This window comes from Carassius gibelio, chromosome B20 (genome assembly GCF_023724105.1).
Source record: "Carassius gibelio isolate Cgi1373 ecotype wild population from Czech Republic chromosome B20, carGib1.2-hapl.c, whole genome shotgun sequence".
Lineage (NCBI taxonomy): Eukaryota > Metazoa > Chordata > Actinopteri > Cypriniformes > Cyprinidae > Carassius > Carassius gibelio.
The window spans coordinates 1,973,879-1,998,044 of NC_068415.1; the positions used below are offsets into that span (position 1 = coordinate 1,973,879).

The following is a 24,166-nucleotide window of genomic DNA, read 5'->3' on the forward strand; positions in this document are numbered from 1 at the left end:
GTTGCCTTCATGAATTTATTGAACGAGTGAGGCATTTTGCATTATGTGAATAAACAAATATAAATTGCAAAAACAACATAATGTTACTTTGGACAATTTAAGACAATACTTGAGGGAAACTAAAGATCTGAATGCATTAAAGGTCACCTATATGTGTCTGTGAGTTTCAGCTCAAAATACCCCATGAAATCATTTTTAAATAACCTATTTTGAGTGGAAGCAGTTTTAGTGCATGTCTCTTTAAATGCAAATGAATCTTCTCCAGACAAGAAAAGTGCCTTTACAGCTCATAACTGCTAAAAAAAAAAAAGAAAACTATCGTGACACTTTAAAGCCACACACTTCTGATAGACAGTTTTCTGAGTGAAGCATGTGTATAGAAAGCGGCTGTCACATGCATGTGAGTGCGAATGATCTCTTTCACACACGAGTTTATGTTAAAAACACACATAAGTTACAAAAACACAGTCGGTTTTATTATGTCTGTTATATCTGTTATGCTTATGGCAGTGTCAATCAACAATCATGGGTGGGGCTGGTAAACTGTGATGTCACACTTTGTAATTTCATTTGGTGTTGCTACTGGTTCAAAAACTGCAAATGCGAACTACAGATATTTTTTTTATAATTTGTGTAATTTTTTGTGATTTTGTCATTTTGTAATCTTGTGGTGTTCCTGGTCAAAAATGACCTGACTACAAAAATCGTGCATAAATCTCACATTATGCATTTTTATTGCATTTAATCTTTTTGTCAACTTGTTTTCCTTCAACAAGCACAGGTTTTGTATCTATTGTAGGCCTCAGTGATCTGAGCTTATACCAAAATGATCCACAAATGCTTTTTTAACTCAAAGACTGAGGTGCATGAGCATAAATCAATGAAGTGCACAATCAATCGTGTCCCAAAACGAATACAAAACTAACGTTAAATATAAATAAACTAGTTGACCAACAAAATTAAATCCAATATTTGGAGATCCTGACAAACGGTTGGTCATTTTTTATAAAAAAAAAAAAAAAAATGCGTCACAGCACTTGAATATTTCTTTTTTTTCTTTTTAAAGAATTCAGAAAAGTTTAATGTTATTTCTTCATCCCGAACCCAACCCTAAATCCCAACTCCTCACTAACTGACCATTAAGCTGCTATTTTCGTCAAACCCATCTAATCTATTTTACGTGCTCAGTTGTAAAATCTTACTCATCTGACCTAAAATAAAACATGGTGTGGGAATGATAAAGTATCATCTGGTGGTGAACTGGATACTCGTTCAGGGACGGCGCGGGAGAAGGCTGTCCCCTGCACATGTTGCTCTGGTGTGACCGTAATGAGCGCCGCGCCTTTGCTCCTGAGCTTAATCTCTCTGCCCGGAGAGGAGCCTGCCGCGTAATTAACATTGCAGGCATTGCAGTCTGACGTGTTGAATAATTACCCGCTCCTCAATGACATGCCAGTTCCTGCGTTACTGCAGCGCACAGGTGAAATTGTAACCTTATACCGAGCAGCTGCCGCTTCAGGGAGGCCATCACGAACGACTTGACCTTAGAGAGATGCTAGCAGAGGAGACGCTGCAGAAGACTGGAGAAAAATGAGGCACAGACGACACCAGTGACTTGTTACTTTTCAAAGACAATATTAAAAAATGAATACAAAAACCATGATATTTAAATATGTGTAAGTTCTGATATATGTACGGTAGGAAATGTACATGGAACACAAAATAAAATTAAGACTATTTTCAGACCATTTTTTTTTTTTACCAAGATAATAAAGCAATTTTTTTTCTCATTGCCGTAGCTTTTGATGAAATTCAAAAAATTTGGATGAACATCATTTTACAATTATAAAAAACTCAATATTAAAATAAATTATATATTTTTTTAATATTAATATTTTTTAATAATTTATTCAAATATTCAACTCCAAAATTTATGAATAATTGTATTTATAATTTATTTATAGTTTAAAAATGTACCTTTTAAATGTAATTTATTATTATAATATTATATAAATGCATTTAATTAAACAATTTACATTGGCGAACATTTGAAAGAAATTAATACTTTTATTCAACAAGAACGCATCGAATTCATTAAACATGCCAGTAATTAAATTTGTTTAAAATAAACGCTTTTCTTTTTAAGCTCATCAAATTGTGCAGCACAACTGTTTTCAACATTGATAATAATCAGAAATTTTATCTTAAGCAGCAAATCAGTATATTAGTTTCATATTAATTTCTGAAGATCATGTGACACTGAAGAAAACTTAAATTTTAAAATATATTCTATATATATTTCTGATCAAAGAAACGCAGCTTGGGTTAATTCTATAATTATTTGTCAAACGTTTAAAATTTCTTCATAGTGGCTCTTGATCTTTATCATAATGTCATTAACATAGCTGCTCTATTTTCTTTCCGGTAAACTGTGAGAGCATGTATTAATATAGCTCATGTTCTTGTACCATTACGATTTTAGTGCATGCAAACTGTTAAAGAAGAACCCCCCTGTGATGTTCTTTATGGGTCCCATTTGACTCACTGTGATTCCTCGCGTCTGATCCCATTCAACAATTTGCCTTGAACTGGGAAAGAGGATCGGCTCGGGTTTCCCATCGGAGTGGACTCTCATCTCACACTACTTTGAAAGTGTCTCCTGACATTCTAATTAAGCTCCCAACGCCGTCCCTCTGGGAGGTTGCCCTTCCAAAGCCATCCGGCAGCTCAGCGCTGAGTTATTTGCACTGGTTTTGTGGGCAAACTTAATAATTCCCCTAAGAAAAAAGAAAGAGTCTATCAATCCTGTGCAGAAGGCCAGTTACAGCAGTGGAGGAACAGGTTGAAATCAAATCAGCGCCGGGCTCAACCATGAATCCTTGATGTGTTTGTTTGCCGTAATGTTCAGAAATTCCTTCGTTAGGCCGGATTTCCACAGGTGCAAAAGCACAACGTTTTGTTTTTGTTTGCTGTCGGCCAATTAGCAATTTCTGTAGTTTATCAGCAACAAATCTCAATGTGTTTAACTGAAAGAAATCTGAACAAAGTTGTTTATTACAATTCAAGATTACTATATATTTATAGTTTAATTCTCTTATTATGGATTTAAAAATTTAATTCAGATAGATGTCTTCTAAATGTCCAGGTCATATTACACTCAAAAAATTAAATTAAAGCATATACATTAATTTATATAAATATTAATGTATATTTTATTAAATATTTTTATTAAAAACTTAAAATAAACACTATGTACAGTTTGAAAAGTTAATAAATTATTTTTTGCATAAAAAATGTGTGACTTTTCAAGATAAAATCCTCATGACTGTAACACAAAACAACAATATATTACTAAAATGTCGAGTGTTTATTTAAAGTATGTGTACTATTTGTACTATTTTTAGTTTATTAATTTATGCTGATTTAAATGGAAAAGAAAAATCTTCAGTCAGATATTTAAATGATTGTAATACTAAAAAATAAATAATATAAATAATTATTGAGAATTACAGTGGAATGAAATGGGAAAACAAATCAATTTAATATTTTAAAATTATTGTATTATAGTACTGAGAACCTAATAAACTATTGTGAATTGTGTTAATTGTTCAAAACATATTTATGGGGGAAAAAATATAAAAGTAAGACGATAAAGCATTTTGCCCAAAATTTAAATAATAAGCTGTTTTCTCTTTAAATACATGCAAAAATAATTGCAGTGTTTATGCATACATTATAACTGCACTAGTATGTTAAAGTTGTTTCATTTAATTCATCATAATGTCTTTCAGTTATTGTACTGCAGTAACAAAAATCTAATAAAAATCACTTTTGAGAATTGCAAAAGGCTTAGAAGTGAAATATCCATTAATTACTTTTTTTTTTTGCAATGTAAATTATCACTAGAGTGGGGAAATATGCATAGCATCATATTCAAAGTTGCCCAGTAACAAAGGTTTTAAGATCATAAAATGCGACTCCAGTCCATCTCTCGCTCTCTCCTGATCCAAGCAATATGACCTCTCGCTGTTGTCACTTCAGAGATTTATTGAGGCCACATGCATTGTGATGGTCTGGAGGACCTGCCTGTGACCCTCCTTTATGAGCTCTCTGGACTAATGCCACACAATGTCTGTAAGTTAGCCTGTGCAATTATAAAGCCTGTGGACTGAAAGAGGGCTGTCATTAGGATGTGCTTAAGGACAGTCTGGCCCTGGGACAGGACGGCAAATGGACTGGGAGCCGTAAGACGAGCCGAGCCAGAAGGGGATAATTAGAGCGTTTTGTCCGACATTGTTGATATAAATATGACAAAAGCCCCTCCTGTTCCTCACCAACACGCACTCATTTACCCACTCTACGAGCCGCCCATAGACATCAGCCTAATCATCATGTTCAACAGGTGCTGGGCAAATGCAAGGGGCATGAAACCGATACTATGTTTCCTGCAAACTGACAAACGTGCTAATTAATCCTGATCTTTTTTCTGTTTTCCCCCCACTTATTGTGTGAGGCCTTGCTGAAAGCAGTTTTCCTGCAGTCGGTTTAGTGCTAAAAGAGTCAAAAATTACGATTCTGTCATCATTTATTTATTTATCGTTTATTTTTTTGTCGTTTCAAACTCATGCCGTTTGATTTTTTTTTCGGTTGAGCTCCGAAAAAGAAAAAAAAAAAATTTCCCCCAAAATAACCAATTAAATAATTTTCTCTTGAAATAAATAGAAAAAAAATAACAATTGAAGAATTTATATATCATGGTAGTATTTGTTATGCCTTCTTCAAATTCCGCTGCTTTAAATGGAAAATGTTTTTAATTATAATACAGTAATGAGAATCTGATTAACTTTTACGAATTACAAAAAAACCTCAGAAGTCAAATATCAATTAATTAAAGATATTAAAATGAGCCAAGAAACAGTGCATAAATTATTTTGAACCACATTCAACTATTTTCTGGCTAAATACATACAAATAAAAAAATATTTAAAATATTTATTCATACATCATGCTAGTATTTGTTGTACTATCTTTAAATTAATATTTTTTTATATATCATATTACAGTAATGAGAATCAAATAAAAAATAATGCAATATATATATAACTAAATTTAAGACAATAAAACATCCCCGCACCCCCCAAAAAATGAACATTTTTCTCTTTAAATAAAAAAAAAAGAAAAAAGAAAAAAAGTACTCTCCTAAATTATATTACATTCAATGGGGGAAAAAAGCTCAGAAGTCAAATAGCTCTTAATTAAAGATATTAAAATCATATTATTTTGCATTATTAATGATCATTTGAGAGGGAAAATGTGTTTAATGACAAAAATAAAGCTGAAAAAGTGCAAAAACAACCAAACTTTAAGCTATTGTTCACTATAATCTTATTCTTCTTCTAAACTGAATTTGACATATTTGTCACATGAGCTAAATTTTGTAGGACATATTTAATCAAGTGTCATATAGTAAGTGATGGTCAGCCATTCAGGTTCAGAACGACATGAGGGTGAGTAAATGATGACAGAATTTATTTTTTGGGTGAACTATCCCTGTAAGGGAGGGTGTAATATAACAAAATCTCCTTCAGACCATGTCAGTTAAATCCTGAAAATGAAAGATTGATTTGCTTTTGCAAACCAGCATGGAAATGAAACCCAACATGTTGCTTTTAAATTCCAACAAATGATATGTGTGGTAACAGAATACATGTCAGTAGTGAAAGCACTGATTCATCAGCCGTGATGAAGAGGATTTTCCCTTCTTTCTAATTTTATGGAGCTACACGGTGAATAAAGAGCATCTCACAGGGAAAATATATTTCGAGGTTTAATATCTTAACTATTATTATTTTTCCATGTATCGCATGAAATCCCTTCTTTGTGGTCTGTGTCATCAATTCTGGAAATAGGTTTAGCTTGGGGAACTGAAATTTGGCGCACAAATAAAACTTGTGATCATTTATTCACCTTCATGTCGTTCTGAACCAGTATGTCTTCCTTTCTTCTGTTAAACACAAAAGATGATGTTTATCAAGAACCTTATGAGTCCTCTGCACAATCTGACTCTGCCGTAGCTTAGATCTGAACTGTTTGCTGTTTGCATTGTAAAACAATGGTGACTTGACTCTAAACATGATCATAAATCAGTCCATATGGCTAGTGCACTATATTTCAAGTCTTCTGAAGCCACATGATGTTTTGTGTGAGGAACTGGTGCAACTGGTGAGTTAAACTTTGTAATAACACACAGCAGAACCAATTATGTTTGATTTCATTAAATGCGGGTTTAGATCTGGCGGCCCCTATCGGTAGATGTTGTAACTACACTAAACAGCATTTTACAAAATATGTGTAATTTGGTAAAAGCATTTAAATTTACATTCTTATAAATGTATATACATATATATTTAATATATAAAATATATAAATATATTATTTAATGTGTTTGTAACCATTTTTAATGTTATACAAATAAAAGATATTTAAATGTTATATATTTTATTATATTATACATAAATAAATCAAATATATATTTTAGTAATATATTATAAATACTAAGCATTTGTGTGTGTGTGTGTGAGAATTATTATTATTGAAATAAATAATCAAATTAAAAATGTATTGTTATATATAAAATATTTAATTGTGTGTGTGTGTGTGTGTGTGTGTATATATATATGTATGTATATAGACACACACACACACACTTTTAATTTAATTGCTTATATATTAAATGCTTAGATGTGGTCTAATTTAGTCAAAATTCAAAATCATTTTCATTACATAAAATTATATTAAATATTTTTTTTAATTAATAATAACATAAATATTTATTTTTTATTATTTATTTTAATAATAATATATTTATATTATATTTTACATATATTATACTTTATTTTTTCAATAAATGAAATGTGATTTTTCCAGATTTTATGCAAACTAACCCTTTGCTAAAAAGCATAAATAGTTGCATAGAGTTGCATAGAGATTTTTTAACCACTTCTTTTATCACATTCGGCCTCTAGAGTGATGAATCGAGCATGTTATGTGGGTATCCCATACCTAACATGAGTGTAGTGTCAAGAAACTTCCAGCATCCCGTCCCAAGAATCCCTGGAAGGGGACAAATGGCTAAAGAGGCATGTGAAGCAACTCAAGTCCAGGCCCAAATTCATTGTAAAATAATGGATCACTGGGGAGCAAGAGAGAGAGAGAGAGCTTGAGACAAGAAATAGAAGAAATGTACTACGCTTCCAAGAAACTCCTGGAACGCTAAGAGTACTACAAGTCGTTTTTCCATTTTACTCGAATGGCCTGTTGACCAGAATGTGTGATTATCTTGTTTCATGTCAAATGTCTGATTCGTTGACAGTTTGTCCTCTGGGTTAAAGGAACATGCAATAAAACGTGGACGCGATTCCAGCGGTTTAGCACAAAGCTGGTGTTTGAGGCGAAGCGGCAGCGCACGGCGGAGTGGCGTGAGCCTTTAGGGCAGAGCTGGACGCTTGTGGTTTCTCTTCGTATTTCTACAGAGAGCTTTTGTCCACGCTGGCACTGCAGACCAAGGGTGGGCCTCAGGATCTGAGTGATTTATGAAGACGAGTAAAGAGGCCACGCGGTCGACAGCGCTGTCACATACAGGGGAGGAGGAAACCGCATCAGGACATCAGAAAGGCTACGCGAGCCATGGCCAAAACTGCACGCCGAGGGCCCCTTCATGGCCAAGAAATGAAATCCGAGCACCGTCCGCAGGGACGAGGTGCACCGGGAGGAAGCGAGCACATTTCCATCAAGCAAAAGCTGACAGGGGAAAGTCTGCATATTTCATCCAGCACATGTTTTGCGAGTGCAAAGAGCCAAAACCTTTTCAATTTTTCATCTTATTATTTTGTTACCCTGAATTTACCCATTAATAGCTCACACGCAGCCGCATGCACCTGTGTTAGAGACCCAATCTCACGGCTGTGCGCGCCTCCAGATGTGCATCGCGCATTTCATATCGCATTTATGTCATGCAGGGATATTTGTGAAATATATGAGATCCCACCAATCACCAGAACACTCCATCCAAAATCCTATCAAACGCAAAAATGCAACACATCCATAACGTCCCGAAACAGACTCGCTTATACTCGCTTTGGGATACCGCTTAGAGGTTCGAAATGTTTTCATTCGCATTAAAGTCAGAATCAGAATGGACTGCTTTACTTTCCTAATGCATGTTCCTGTCTTAGATTTTGTATGATGCATTAGTGTAAAAAATTTTATAATCAATATATCAATAATGCAATAATGCTGCACTCAACAAAAAAATGTTATGGTATAAATGTAAGATTTATATATTTGAACTATAGAATTATATATATATATATGTTCCTGATGACATCATCAAGCCCTTTTATTTTCAGCCACACCCCTTTTCTACCATCCAATCAATTCCTGAGGACAAACATCAAGTCCCGCCCTAATCTGTTTTACAGAAATGCACCAAAGTAAAATAGATTCCCAATGCCATTTTCTGTTGACTTTAACAGATTACGCAATATCTGAGAGCGGTTTACAGGCGGATTGCGTAACATTATCAGCACAGTAGCTGAAATATTCCCACTGCATTCAGTAAAAACATGGCGTGTTTTCCTGTAGCGCTTCCGGTCTGTAAGAACGTGGGTTAAAGCTCTCAGTGGCAGCTGAGGTTCAGGAGCTGCGGGTCACGCGGGCCGCGAGCGAGAGACTTCCACTGCACAGCACATTAAGGAAGCAGCTCTAACATTTATGTTTTGAAGCATTGAGCTCAAGTGAAGCTCAACAGCTCCCTGGATCACAGCGAGGAAACACTCGGCTCGGCCTGACAACAGCAGATCAGGGGGTTTCCTGAGAACCACGATGACCCTACACAAAAACTAAAAAAAGTACATTTATGAGGCATTTTTATGTCACTGGGTTGAATGTATAAACTGACATTGGTGAAGCAGATCGCTCTGCTCTAAAAAGAAACGTGAACTGCTTAGCTATAGGCACTTTACTTCTACAGAAGTATCTTAACTGAAGTGGATACCTCAAGTGCATGTTTAAAGTCTTATAGTTTTTGTTAATATTCAGAATTAGATTTTATTGGTACACTTTCAGTTTTCACTTTATTTTTTCTTAGTTTGAGTAATTTTGTTGATTTTGTCATTTTTACTGTTTAATATATTATTATATTATATATATTCATATATAATATATTATTATAATATACTATTTTTATATAGTATTTAATTTTAATTTATTAGTTTTAGTTATTTTATTACTAAATTTTATTTTTATATTTTATTTATTTTTTATTTTAATTTTAGTTGTGTTTTTGTCATTATACTTTTTTTTTTTTACTAGAATATTTTGGTACTAGATTGAATTTTTATATTTTCTGTTTTGCTTTCATTTTAAAGTTTTAGTAAATTTATTGTGCTTTGTGTTTTTTGGTTTTTAATGTTAATATAATATTTTTACATTCATTTAATTTTTTTTTTTTTATTACTAGATTTAATTTTATATTTTGCTGTAATTTTAACGTTTTTTCTAAATATCTATAAAATTCTTATTAATCTATCTTTAATTTTTTTATTTTAGTACTAAAATTTATTTTTATATTCTTTAACTTTTAGTTAAAGTTTTTATAATATTTTGTGTTTTTGTCAATTTTGTTTTAGATTTTTTTTAATGTCTATACAGTATTTATAAATTTTTATGTATTTGTTTTAGTTTATTGTAGTATTTCAACCTGCCTTGGTAGCTACCTGAAATAAAACAGGTATGCTTAAAAAATATTTATGTGAAGTATACTTGAAAATAATTTTTACGGTTTTGTTTTAGTGAAGGATAACAATCTTGCACTGATGCAAAGTATGTGAAATCATTCCCAGAAATGCTAAGTAGGCTGCATTGTTTGAACCCTATTTATAAACGGATCGAAACCCTTTATGCTCAGTGTATTTTAAGTTTGTCAGGCAGACATGCTTTTATTTGGTAATTGCTCATTCACAGATAAGATGTCAAGGTTCACATCAGTCAGCAGCTAAATCGTTCCCCACCTTGAGCTCATTAACCCATAAACTCTTCTTCTTTACACGCCAGGAATTCAGTCCCTTTGTTTCGCCAAAAATAATTGTCTCAGTTTACCATTTCTGCAGTCCATCAAAAGGGCCGGAAGTGATTACTGTTTATTAAAAAAACCTAATGACGTGCAGTAACGGCGTGTTGTGAGTCGCTGCAGAATGGCCGTTTTCTGACGCCCCAGAGAGGTAAACAAAGACAGGAAGATCAAATAATGCATTCATCACATTCCCCAGAGCCGAGGGCCAAGTTCATGTCAAATCCATAATAAGGAAAGTATCCTCCGTTTCCCCACACGCACGTCACACTCTGCTGGAAATCTACGCAGAGGATGTATTGATATTCCTGGTGCTTCCTTTCTCACAAGCTCAATCCCGGCTCGTCACATCACAAGTAGCGGTGCACATCTCCCCCCCACCATTAAACACACAATTACAAACCATTAGGCTGCCAAAACGGGGTCTTTGTTTTGTGTTTGGGTTCGTTTTTTTTTCTTTTGGAGGGGAAGGCTATGGAGGAGTGCATAAGAGGCCGGTAGTTTGTCTTGCCTGGAAAATAACAAGATTTAAGAGGTAATGAGAGTCTAGGACAACAGCAGCCTGCTGTTTCAATCATCTGTTTAAATCTTGATGCTTTATCATGTCCGCTGATGGACAAACAAATATAAACTCTTGTGTTTTCTCAGACAGAGCTGTTCCACAGTGTTCTGACACACACATAAACAGGTCAAAGATTTTTTTATGTTTTTAAGTCTCTTTTGCTCATTTCTGATTAACTGTGATACATTTTATTCATGTTCATTCTTTGATGAACAGACTTTCAAAAGAACAGCATCTTTTGTAACTTTATAAATGTCTTTGCTGTCGGTGCCAATAGCTTTATGGGCAGCAGGTCAACATCGCAAGTTTGAGTCTGAACTTGTGGCTCTTTCTCAATCCTGTATTTATTTTAATTTATTTTTTTTACAAAGGCAACACATATTTCTATTGTATTATTTCCATACAAAAAAAATCCATTTTTTTTTTAAATAAATTAAACACAAATATTTAAAATAAATGTTTGAAAAGTCAAAATGTTATTTTTTGTATTTATTTTTATTATTTTGGTTTGTGTATATATATATATATATATATATATATATATATATATATATATATATATATATATATATATATATAATTTTTTCATTATTTTTTTGTTTGGTTCTATGTTCACATAGTATATATTTATTTTTAATTAATTAATTAGTTTTTGTTTATTTTTGTTATTTTAGTACTAGATTTTATTTTTATATTATCTGTTTTGGCTGTAATTTCAGAGGAGGAAATGAGACTCTGCAGAAACTATTCTAATAAGAAAAATATTCTTATTAACTTTAAATCATCAAGTTTGTTTTCATATTTTATAATCTCAGGAGAGCCTAATATTTTAAAGCAGAATCATATGCAGAGAGATCTCTGTCAGAAGGTGAGAAAAGCTGCTCTTAGGACCCGTTTACACAAAACAGATATAAATCTGATCTTCAATTCCTGCACTATATTTAAATTTAACGGAGTTCATGTCAACGAAATCAAAAGATAAGCGTTTAAAACGCGTCGTCTTGATGAAGAGATGCTCAGCTGCTCATCCGCAGCGATGCGTGTTGCATTCGCACATTAGTCTGATGTCATACAGCCTATAACACGCTCTCACACATTAATTATTTTTACATTTTGGGAGAAGTAAAAATTGCATATGTGGTTTCACTTTCCAGATGCATTTACACTTGTCCAGTTTCTTCTGGAATGTGGCCCAGAGCTCGGAGGACATTTACACCTGGTCTTTTCACGATTGAATAGCTATCCGATCAGAAAAAACGCATAAGGTGACCAGGTGTAAACAGGACTTTTTAGTGGTCATGCAAACACACTACAGCTGCTGCCAACTTGTGAATAGCTGTAATGATGGAAAAGAAAATCTCATGATCCTCTTCTGATTATTCAAATAAATCAACTCACTGAATCAGTGAGAGTGCACTAACTCTTCAACTTCTCACTCACTTAGTGAAATATAATTCTGTATTTTCTGCATCGTACGGTAAAAACACTTTTAGATCATGAAACTAAATCAGTATCATTACTTGTTCATATAACATGTACCGGTAGTATATATATATATTTTTATAAATCATATTTTGAATTTAAATTCAAAAATTTTAAATCTATGCTTAAACATGCTAAAAATATGTTATATTATAAATATGTGCATACAGATTTATTTTTGGATGTTCACATAACAAGTAGTTAAAGATAAAATATGCATTTTCTGCCATAATATTTTTATTTAAATTGAGCAACAATATTTAAAAACTAATTTGTATTAGAAATATGAGCCTACTGATTTATTCTGGTTGTACATTTAAAGTGTACTTAAAGATAAAAAATGTAAAAAGTATTGTTAATATTAAAATTTTTAAAATTGCTGAAATATTACCTTAAACATGCTAGAAATATGCACATATTCATTACTTTCTGGTTACTCATATAACATGTAGTTAAAGATTAAAATAAATGTATTTAAAATAAATACATTTTAAATTAGAAATGCATGCATACCGAATACTTTTTATTGTTCCTATAAAAGATGAAAAAATGTATAAAATATATTTTTTGCAATATTTTTATTTAATGTTTTATAAATGTTGAAATAAGATTTAAAAATTTATAAAATATATTTTTTGCAATATTTTTATTTATTTTTTTATAGATGTTGAAATAAGATTAAAAAAATATATATATATATATATATTTTGCAATATTTTTTTTAAATTCTTTATAAATGTTGAAATAAGATTTAAAAACTTATAAAATATATTATTTGCAATATTTTTATTTAATTTTTTATAGATGTTGAAATAAGATTTAAAAATTAATAAAATATATTTTTTTGCAATATTTTTATTTAATTATTTATAAATGTTGAAATATAAACTTAAACATGCTAAAAAATGTAATGATTAAAAAATGTTACATTAGAAATATGTGCTTACCGATAATTATTGGTAGTTCAAATAAAATATAGTTAAATAAGTTAATTCAGGAATATGTGCCGATGGATCTCTACCTCTAAACAAAAGTATATTTCAATATTGCATACCGGTTTTTGGCCAAATTATAAAAACTAAAGAAGTGAATAAGTACTTTTCATGCACGCACCCAAAATCCTCTCTTTCATTATACACGCTAGAGCCGTAAGTCAGAAAGGATGAGGGTCACTTTTCCAGAAACAAAAGGATCAGGTTTCAGGTCCAGCATGGAAATAACGGTGTGTGGTGGCCAAAGTCTCCATGATGTTAACACCACACCAGAAAAGCAGAAGAGGAGGGAAAAAAACCTTCTTACCTTAATGGCAATCACAGTTCAGTCCCGCAATGAGAGAGAGACAGAGAGAGATTTAGAGAGTGATGAAAACTGCAAACATACAGCGATGGTTTCCTCTCTGCTCCTGAACGCACCTGAGCAGCAGACCGTTTAACTACTCAGGGTCAATGTTTCACCTTCCAGCAGAAGAAAACTCACGTGGATCATCTCAGACGCACAGACTGTAATAAAGCAATGGAAACTGTATTCAGACCCTATTTCAAAAAATGAAGGCATGGTTTTATTTATATAGCACATTTTATACAAAGTGGCAAATCAAAGTGCTTACATAAAAGTGATTTTTTTAAATAATCATAAAAGATGCATGAAAGAAAAAAAGAGAAAAGGCAAACTAAAAAATAAATAATTAATTTTATGAAGATTCTCCGCCAAGTTCTAATTGCTGTTTACTTAATAAATATTATAATAATAAACAGTAATACCAATAATCATCATCATAATTATAATACTCATAAAAATAACAAGGAAATAAAATAAAGAAAATTAACAAGAATTAACTGCATAAAGTTTGCAAAACTAAGTATAATTATAGAATTTTTATAAAGATATTAATAGACAAGCACACTTTCTCCCCAAATTCTGATTGCTGTAATGCAAAATATAAAACAATAATAACAACAAAAAACAATAATAATATTAATAATATAAAGGAAGGAATGAAATAAGGAAAGAAAAAATATTTGCAAGAATTAATTGGATGAATAAAAAAGTTAATTTATTATATTTATTAAGATATTTATGTACAGTTAAATGCACTTTGTGTTCAAAAGCTAATTGATTTGATAAATAAATAAATTGGAAACACTAACAACAAAATAAAGAATAAATTTAAAAAGAAAAAATATTTTCAAAATTGCATGAATACAAAACAATTGTATAATATTTATTATATTTATTGATAATTAAGCATACTCCTCAAATTCGGATTGCTGTAGTGCAAAATATAAAACTATATACTGTGTGTGTATATATATATATATATATATATATATATATATATATATATATATATATATATATATATATATATATATATATATATATATATATATACAATTAAAAAGCATTAATAATAATTATAATAATAATAAATAATTATTTGCAATAATTAACTGCATAAAGAATACTAAAAGTATAATTTCAGGATATTCATTAAGATTTTCACTGACAATTAAGCACACTTTCTTCCTGAAAACGAACTGCTTCAATGCAATGCAATAAAATAATCGTACACATTGCCCATTTTTTTGTTCTGGTAAAATGTGACCCGAAAATGTTTTCATTATCCTTTTATCTGTCTTGTGTGATTAGTTAAACAGTAGTGTTAAAGAGCAGAGATTAACCGAATGAAGTGTGTGTGTGTGTGTGTGTGCTTCTCAAGGGTGCCCACTCTTCGCTATGAAACTGTGGTAGTGAGTTGTTCTTAATGAGTTGTAATAAACCGCGCGGGTGAGCAGAGCCGAGGGTGTCTCGTTTCACCAGACTCCCATCATCCTCCAGTCATGCTGCTATCGGGAAATTCCCCACAACACACACACACACACACACTACACCGTTCTTTCATTACTTCATTCATTAACAGAGTAAACTGCATTGCACCATCACGTTCAGCACAATTACCTCCGCGATCCTCTTTCAAATGGACAACAAACCATTAACAGGGACGGCGTGAAGACAGAAACATATTTCCACAAGTACACAAACACTGAATATGAGTCCATGGACGATGCATTGAATATAAAGGTGGTAAGAAATACTCAAGGGGTCGACGTCTCCCTCAAAAGTCTGTCATTAAACCAGATATGTTATTATTCAGGTAGCTGGAAGGCCTAAGACTTCCCTCAAACATCCAGCCTGTGTTTGTGATTAATAGCTCATGACAATTTAATGGAGAAACATATAGCCTGGCACCCTGCAGTTACTTTCATAAGTAAATAAGCCCCATTAACACCATATGCTAGCGATGCCACACAAGGCGTCTGCCTCGACTTAAACTCAATCACACTCACATAAGTCAAAGCGGGAAACATCCTCAAGGTAGCAATTTCAGAGTCACATGAACGTCATAATTCACTATAGCTTTAAAAGAAACCCACGGTCAGTTAAACTCCTGCCAGCTGCTCAAAGGCGTTTTGTACTGGAAAAGAAACTAGGGGAACACAGAAATAACTGTTCGCTTAATTACAGCGGTGAGTCTGTCATTTCTTGTCATAGTACCGCAATCACAGTTAATCACGGTGACTTTAACCTCGTAACACACTGAGCACATTAATTAGATTCAATAAAGTGTGAAATGTCAACTAATTAGTTCTAGAAAGTCTGTAATTAGCACATAAGAATAAAAGGTGACCTCTTTTTTTATTATATTTTTCAGAAAATTGTGTATATGAAAATGAATTATATAAATTATCTATTTTTTATTGATATTTGTGTGTTACATTTAAAAAAATGTTCTTCAAATGCATAATAATATTACTTCACATGTATAGATATATACATACATACACACACACACACACAAATGCATTTAATTACATACTTTTTAAATATTATTATTACATTGCATTTATTTTATATATTTACAAAATATTTTATTATTATATATTATTTTGTGTGTATATATAAAATTATATACAAATATACAATTACAAATATACATAAAATAGTATATATTCTAAGTTGTATATTTTATTTTTATATATATGATATTACAATAAAAATTAAGAAGGTAATATAACATGACAAGTAATGTATCATCACAAACTCTGCATTGTAAATGGGGCTTTGGGTGATAATAACAGCCACATGCAAAAAAAGTATAAACACACTCTTACTTCTTCTAACATACTAATTCTATTGATCTAATTCTACACTGAAAGTACAGCTGCAAAAATGATTATTGCATGATAATCTGTCTTGAACACCCGAGTTCCTCCCGGATCTGATTTGTCAAATCTGATATGTTAATGGTAAAAACTAATTTTTTCTTTAGTGCAGAGACTCCCAACGCAGCCAGCGATGAATCAAAATCCAGCTGCCGTGGAAAAAGTGGAAATAGAATCATCACTTTTAGGAGAGCAAAAAAAAAAACATTCACGTAAAACTCATTGCTTAGATTTGATATGCAGCAGTAAATTGGACAAGAATTATTCATTTGAGATGAGGGCCTGCTAAATCTATCATTTTGTTATTCTAAGAGGCACTAAATAATGAAATAAATGTTCACAGCCTCCAGAAAGCAGTAAGGCCCTATACCTGATGTTTTAAGAAGTTTTTCTTAGTTTTTATCACAGCTCACAGCGAGAGATTTAACAGGGGTTTACACATTGCTGCGAGTTACAAGACGGGCATGTCAGATCATATATCAAGACTTCTAGTTTACATTAAGAGTATTAACATCAACACAGATTGTTTTACCTTCTGTCTGTCTGGTGTGCCTTGAGTCAAATGATTATGTCATCAAAAAAACTACTGACAAAATAAAAAAATAAGTTCAAGGCCACAATATGAATTCAAAGTGAATGGATTGTGTGTGAGCGCTTTGGGCATCTGTAATACATGTCTTTGCCACCAGATGGCATCATAAACTCAAACATAAAAATAACATTAATTACAAGGTACAATCATTTTTATTACTAACTTATAATTGTATATAAATTATATATTTGTAAAAATGTATAAATTAAAAATCAACTAAAAATCAATTAAAAATTAATAAAAAATTTGGTATATATTATTTTATAAATATATAAACAAAATAATAAATCAATTCATTATGTGTCTGTGCGCGTGTATAAAAACATAATAATACATAAAAAAACATATATAAATATTTTTATATACAATCATATCAGTGAATAACCATTATTATTATTTTTATTATAATTTAAAATTCTATTTTATCTATAGGTCACTAAAAGACATGGTTTATACCTCCGTCAGGCATCTATTCACATTATTAAGCTTAATTATGATCAATAATCTCTCATGCATCCTTCAAATCTTCCCAGTATTTAAACAGCATTGATGCAAATCCTCTAATGTCGACGTCTGAATTAGTTTTTCTGTCCGCGAGCATCACAGCCGGTTTAAGACCTACACAACATCTTGACATGTGATGAGTTAACGCTCTATAACACTCGTTTTTCTGCCAGACGAGAATGTGACCGGTAAACTCTGTGACACAGAGAGAGTTGTTTACTGGAGTCATTGAGCACCTCTTCTATAATAGGCAATGTGCTTTGTGTGTTTTATTTAGAGAAGGTGTAAATAATTATTGTTTTATGTCTGTCAGGATGATGTCAGAGAGCTGCGCAGATAAACCCTGGAAGTGAACGACAGACTGATGTGGTCCATATGTGAGCTGAACAACAGGTGGCCTAGTGGTTAATGATCTGAGCTGGTAACTGATAGGATGTAGGTTCAAACCCCATGAGGACTGACTCTGTAATGAATTAGACCAACACCAAACCAACAAGACCAGGTGGTCCTGAAAAAAAAACTTTATAATGCCTAATGAAGTTTACAAAAACTGAAAAGAAATCTATGTTTTACATTTAAACATGGTATTAATGGTGGCATTTTAACTGGTTCTGTCAGTTCATTGTGGATTTCAAATATAAAGACTTCCAACTTTATTTCCATAATGTATGTATTTCCTTGTCTGACATAATTAGTCACTTTTGAAAAGCAATATTTTCTATGCAATCAAATCCTTTTACTTGCCAAGTGTATATCCATAAAAATGTATTAACAATTACCAAACCTTTTCTTACTTTCCAACATAAATAATAATAAAAAAACAAATATATATATATATATATATATATATATATATATATATATATATATATATATATATATATATATATATATATATATAATTTTTGTTTTTACATAAATTTAATTTGTAATTTTTATTTGAGTAAAAAATAGGACAAAAGTTGGTCGCAAGAGAGAAAAACAGTGTAATAAAAAATAATAATAAAATGGATTTAAATTAAGTAGATTCAGTTAATAACATTTAAATATGACATTTTAAATAAAAGTTTCCCGCTCAATAGAACTTTTCTGTTATGACGCAAGATGGCAGTAAAGTCCTACACAGATTCGAGCGAGTTTCTTTCTCAGTCGAGCTTCTTTTTTCTCTGAGTTTTACACGAGGTTTTGTCTAAATTTCGTACAAGACTTTATCTTTTGTTCATTAACATTTTAAATGTTATATATCCCTGCATTCCACTGCCGATTCATCCTCTTTGTCATTCATAAAAGATCGACAAACATGTTCAAACAGCAGTAAACATGAGCTCTACATTAGATCAGAGTTTTTTTTAGTCTCCTAAATGACTTTAATTAAAAAATAACATATGGACCACAAACTCCTAAGCGTTTATGAAGTCCGAAATGTTGTCTGATTGTGTCGTTTTCACTTACAGTAACGTTGTTATTTTAAAAAGAAGAACGAAGGGGTAAGGACTCCGATTGATTTTCTGCTTCACACACTAACTTAACACAACGTGACCCAAGTACTTTACTCTAATTAGCACAAATACAATGTAAAAAATTTTCGATTTTTATAATTTCTGGAGGGATAAAACAGCGTCTTACCTCAGAAACCCGCCGTCTGTCTGTCAGAGCGCGCGAAGCTTCTGTTAGTTTGAGCGGGAAAAATGAGCATCTCCTTTGCTGATTCAAAATGCTGAAATAATGCGAATAATCGCGTTTGTCTCGAGTGAAATACTTATGAATTGCAGTAAAATAATAATTTGCTATTTTAAACAAAGTCTATTTGTTAAAGTTAAAGGATGAGATGAAATGAGCCCTATTAAACTGTAAAAAAAAATAATCTGTAAAATTTATGGTAATAAATGTTTGCCGGATTTAATAATAACAACATTTTAGGTTGTATGGGTTAAACTTAAATTTACAGTTAAATACCGTAATTTCATGAATTGATATATATTTAATATACCAAACTATTGAAGTACTGAAATCTTTTTTGTACCTTTGTAATACGTGATGATGGTGATGAGAAAGTTATGAAAAATAAAAATAAGTTTTAAATAATAACATATATAGAAGTGTCTTTCACACAATCACTAAACACTATCATGGTGAGACACATTAAACTGAAAAATGCAATAAACATACATTTAACATTATTATATGTAACATACAACCCTAATGAGGAAAAAACTAAGAGACATAGTTATTTCAAAGAAAAAAAACATAAAATTCAAACTAAATTTGAAATGCAATGCAGATAATTCTGGGAACGTCAGTTTACGTTTTTTTTTCCCAGTTTTCCTTGTAAAATTTCCATTAACCATTTAACAGGTTTGTACTGTAGCTTACATGACAGTAAGGCACTTGCTTACACTGGAAGTCTATGAGGCAAGAATGAAAATTAACCCTTTAAAGCCTCACATATGAAATAATAGTCAAAATATTTTATTATTTTATTTTATTTTTGAATGGAACAGTTTCTTGTACCTTTAGACACAATATTATAAAAAACACTGACATACATTATGGCACATATATTATGATACAGTGGGAACATTGAGAAAAAAACTATGCATTTTGGTGCAGATGTTGATATTTAAATGGCCACGAAAGTGATGAAATTGTGACGCTTGTAATGTAAATCAGTGATATAACAAAATAAATTTCAGTTGTCACTCTAAATATGCCAATAAAATGTCTTTATAGATTGTGTGCAACAGGTTTTGATCATGTTGAACATTTAGAGGTCTAACAAGACACATGTTTACAGCATGTCCATGATTTGAGTCAGGCGTCTGTTATCATACTGTTGACTAACAGCTCAGCGCTCGACTCATTAATGTACTGTCGTTATTTAGAGTCAACTCACTGCACTGAAACAGCACAGCCATTATAAATAGCTCCTTTATAGTGACTGTTTCATATTTCAGGCTAAAATTAGACACGGGACATGTGGCTGGAACTAAACTGGGAAACATCTTAACATTACATCTAAAAGCAGAGTGATTTCTTCCAGCTATGCAAGGACAGATTTTCATTATGGCTCTCATTACAGCAGAGAAACTTAACCTCTTGCCCAAAGCCAAATTTAGCGTCGACATTACTTCTTCTGTTTACCCTCTGTTTACTGTGGATATAACAACCAAGACTGGAGACACACTCCGAGATGATGTTGTCTGTAAATACTGAATGGACTTGCAGCAAATAATTAGCTTCTAATTTGGTATTTGATGCATGTAATATCAGGGCAGAATATATGTATGTAAAATGTTTAAATAAATAAAAACTAGAACAATCAAATAAATAATAAAATTAAATGATATAACATTACTGTACGCTATAGATCAACTTGTCTAAAAATTAATGGATTTGCAGCAAATAATGAATTTGCTTGTTATTTGGTATTAGACGTCTGTAATATCAAGACAAGATATTCATACCCTTTACATGTGCAGCAAAATAAACTAAAATAAATAAAAAAAAAAAAAAATATATATATATATATATATATATATATATATATATATATATATATATATATATGTGTGTGTGTGTATATAATTATTTTTTTATTTTTATAGCTTCTGTAGTTTTGTTGTGTTTTTTGGTGATACATCTACACAATTTTTTTATTTATATATATATTGTTTATTATTATCTTTTTTTAGTTTTTAGTTATTTTAAGTTATTTGCATTGGCAACAAGCCAAAATAAAATACATTAAAGTGTTTGTACTTTATTCTACTTCAGTTATTTTAGTTTAAGTAACAAAAATATAATTTTTAATAGTTCTAGTTAACGACATTAATCTTTGTCTCTAATCATTATGTCTAGATACTACAAGGTATGATTCATGTTTGCTGCTCCCTCTAACACTTATTCATATTTCAAGAGCAATTTTTATCTCATGACCTGATTATTTTTGCCCTGACCTTATGGGATCACGTGTCTTCATTGTATCATTTTTAGAGTGTGATATACGGGTGCTGGTCTGCAGCTGTTGTCTCCAGAGACGCCCAGCGAGATTCATAGAGCCACTTCTGAGTGAAAGTATCTCATTCCCAACAGGACGGCCTGAAGTGGGGCACAAAGACGCACAGCAACAGTAACCAGCCAAAACACACTGACTGTATACATGAGGTTTAAAAGAGGAAAGCAGTGACATTGTTTAGGAACAGCGTGTCTCATCCTGTTTAGCAGCGTCTGACCAACAACCAGCAGAACATCTTCAACACGTTTACAGGTTCCTTTACGTTCACTCGACGACTGCATCGATGGAAGTGAAATGAACTTGTTTTACCTCAACATTTCTCGTTTTAAATGCAAATGCATTGCTCTTTTAAAGCTCACAGGATGCTTTGAGTTCTTTCATTTAACAGCAGTAAAGAACTCACATGAGCAAACGAGTCAGATGTTAACATACAAAGAAGAGCGTTAGTCAAACATCTGATGATTTTTGATGAAAAATGTTAGAGTTCTTATTAAATTGTTGGGGTTTCAATTAAGAAACATGAATTTAAAAAAATAATAATAATTTCCGATGAGGCAACAAAATGATTTGATTCACTTTTCATTTTACATTATTTATTTATTCATTTACAGTAAGCAATTTACCGCAATTCATCATTGTTATAATGTAACACTATCTTATTCTTCTATTCTTATAATATAAATTATATAAATATTTTTTTAAAGTGATTGTGTGTGTATTATGCAATATATATATAAACAAAATATGTTATATATTATATATTAATTAAAATCTTAATTTATATAAAAAAATGTAAACTTAAAGAGTGAGTATGTGTGTGTGTGTGTTTTAGATTTATTTGTTTACCTGAATGTTTATTACATGTTATTACAATTAAATAAAAATGACTGTATTACAGTATTTACAACTTAACTGGGAATCATTAAGAATATAATGAATTACAAAAGAAAGTCATAAATGAAACATCCAGATGCATTACAGTAATGTGCTTAATTAATGTCATGAAAATAGTGTCACAATCCAAAAATGTTAATATATTCATGGATGTTTTTCTTAACTACTCCTAGATAAATTCTCAGTACAGTAATAGTCATTTTAATCTAATTGCAATAATAATCAGTCAGTACAACAAATACACACACATACATACACTGTATGTATATGCACATATTTATTTTAAGCATTTGATGTTGGAGTATGACCTAAACTATTTGGATGTGTTGATTCACCAAATGAACATTCAGAGGAACGCTGGTCTCAGATCAGATGCTGTCTGCCGTCAAAACAATCTCAAATCTCACTGTCATGTATGTCACTGCCAACCTTTCCCTCTCCAGAACCACTTCTGACATCCACTCTTTATGGGTTGTATAAAAGGTAACAGAGCAACGCTATGAATTAGGATATTTGAAATGTAATTCAGTCTCGGCACACTTTAGAAAAGTCAGTGTGAAAGGTGGGACAGCTGACCCTGAATCAGACACCCACAAGGGTGCCATTAAAGCCACAGGCTTCAATTCCCACGACACACACCCAAGGAAGAAAACATAGAAAACAACTCAATTCCTTCTCTCAGATCACCAGTGCTTCAGATCTTTCTCCTGAGACCCAAACCCCATTTGGGTCAGTTTGAGTGGTACAGGAGCTTCATCAAAGTGAAACTTCCCAACAGAGGAGAGTCTGATGAAGGCTGGGAGCACCTCCTTCAGTTGTCAGAGCTTTGCCTAATACGTCCATAACACGGCAGCGCTGTGATCACAGCTATTCTTGTGCGGACAGCAGCGATTGGAGCAAATTAATGAGGTGGGACTCTCATCACTTCTAATTAGAAACCACACTAAAACTATTTTTGGCCTCTGTTTCTATGGAGAGAATTCAAGCCTCCCACCCGGACAATCCCAGGAACAAATATAGACTGTGACTCTGAGAGTTAGTAGGAAGACTGAGTAGTACTGTACTTTTCCAAACTTTCATGTGGAAACAACACTTTCATTTTCTAAAGAATAGATGTTCTTTAGAAAATGAAAGTGTTGTTTCCACATGCATATACTAAAATACATGTACTAAAAACTATATAATGAAATTATAAATACATATGTACAGTGCCACATGAAAGTTTGTGAACCCCTTGCATAATCTGAAAATGTGAATAATTTAAACAAAATAGGAGAGGTCATACAAAATGCACGTTATGTTTTATTAAACAAAAAGCATAAATTATTAAAATAATTGGTTCTTAGTACTGTGTGCTGTTAGCTGATGATCCACGACTGTCTTTCTGTTTTGTGATGGTTGTGCATGAGTCCCTTGTTTGTTCTGAACAGTTAAAAAATCCTCCAGCTCCTGCAGTTCTTCAGTTCTCCAGCATCTTTTGCATATCTGAACCCTTTCCAGCAGTGACTGTATGATTTTGAGATCCATCTTTTCACACTAAAGACGATCGAGGGACTCAAAAACAACTATTAAAAAAGGTTCAAACGTTCACTGATGCTCCAGAAGGAAACGCCATACATGAGGGGGTTATTTTTGTCTTGTGGAGTAAATCTAAACATCTTTTATGTAAAATATCGTACTCGGGACAGTATTAAATAAAAAATAACATGCATTTAGTATGATCTCTCTTATTTAGTTAAAATTACTTTTTTAGATTTTCACAGAT

General features: G+C 31.9%; 1 long non-coding RNA gene across 1 annotated transcript; it reads right to left on the bottom strand.

Moving 5' to 3' along the window:
- Nucleotides 1-1,142: 1,142 nt before the first annotated feature.
- On the bottom strand, nucleotides 1,143-13,779 carry LOC127984048 (uncharacterized). Its single transcript, XR_008160536.1, has 3 exons — nucleotides 13,473-13,779; nucleotides 2,546-2,777; nucleotides 1,143-1,580 (listed from the first exon to the last, which is right to left on the bottom strand). It is a non-coding gene; the product is annotated as an uncharacterized LOC127984048 (long non-coding RNA).
- Between the last annotated feature and the right edge of the window lie 10,387 nt (nucleotides 13,780-24,166).